The sequence below is a fragment of the Octodon degus genome, unplaced genomic scaffold (genome assembly GCF_000260255.1).
Source record: "Octodon degus isolate 3935 unplaced genomic scaffold, OctDeg1.0 scaffold00078, whole genome shotgun sequence".
In the NCBI taxonomy this organism is placed as follows: domain Eukaryota; kingdom Metazoa; phylum Chordata; class Mammalia; order Rodentia; family Octodontidae; genus Octodon; species Octodon degus.
In genome coordinates, this window is record NW_004524654.1 from 12,356,470 (window position 1) to 12,357,068 (window position 599).

At 42.1% G+C, this 599-nt stretch overlaps 1 long non-coding RNA gene across 1 annotated transcript in view; it reads left to right on the top strand.

Annotated features, from left to right (window-relative positions):
* The first annotated feature begins 279 nt into the window (after window positions 1-279).
* LOC111818054 overlaps window positions 280-599 on the top strand; it is a 4,033-nt gene continuing 3,713 nt past the window's right edge. Inside the window, exon 1 of the long non-coding RNA XR_002822125.1 lies at window positions 280-291. This is a non-coding gene — a long non-coding RNA (uncharacterized LOC111818054). The remainder of the gene's footprint in view (window positions 292-599) is intronic.

The following is a 599-nucleotide window of genomic DNA, read 5'->3' on the forward strand; positions in this document are numbered from 1 at the left end:
TTGGCTTTGCCTCCTCCAGATTTAAAGCCATTTTGCCTACCCAACATAAAAATTGCCTGGTGTCTATTGAGGGCCTTTAGGTAAAACCTCTAGAGAGTGTCTCTGACTGCCGGTCAACAACTGCGACCCATTCTAGCATGGAGTAGCCAGAGTGGTCATCGCCCATACACCAGACCTGGCAGTCCAAGTTACTTCTTCAGAGGAAAAATGTTGCAGGCAGCTGAGTTAGATTAAAATATTATAGGCCGTCAGACAGGGCTAGGCCTTCAAGGAGAGAAGTTTAAAGACAAGGTGATTTTACACCTTGAAAGATAGATGCTGCCCACGTGGGCAAACCTTAAGACAAAAGAGGAAACTATCTAGCTGATGTTGCAGCTCAAGAGGTGGCACAAAATCAGTGGGGACATGGGAGATATTGCCTGTTCTAGAGTTCTAGAAAAACCCACCTACTCAGACTCTGTTGTTAATTAATATTCCTTGCTGTCTGAATAGATTAGACTCACATTTTAGATTATAAATGTAAATCTTGTGCTTTCTGTTGTAAAAATGTATACTTACCACTGTTCTAAGTTGTTTAGTAACTAGTGGCTGTTTCTTGC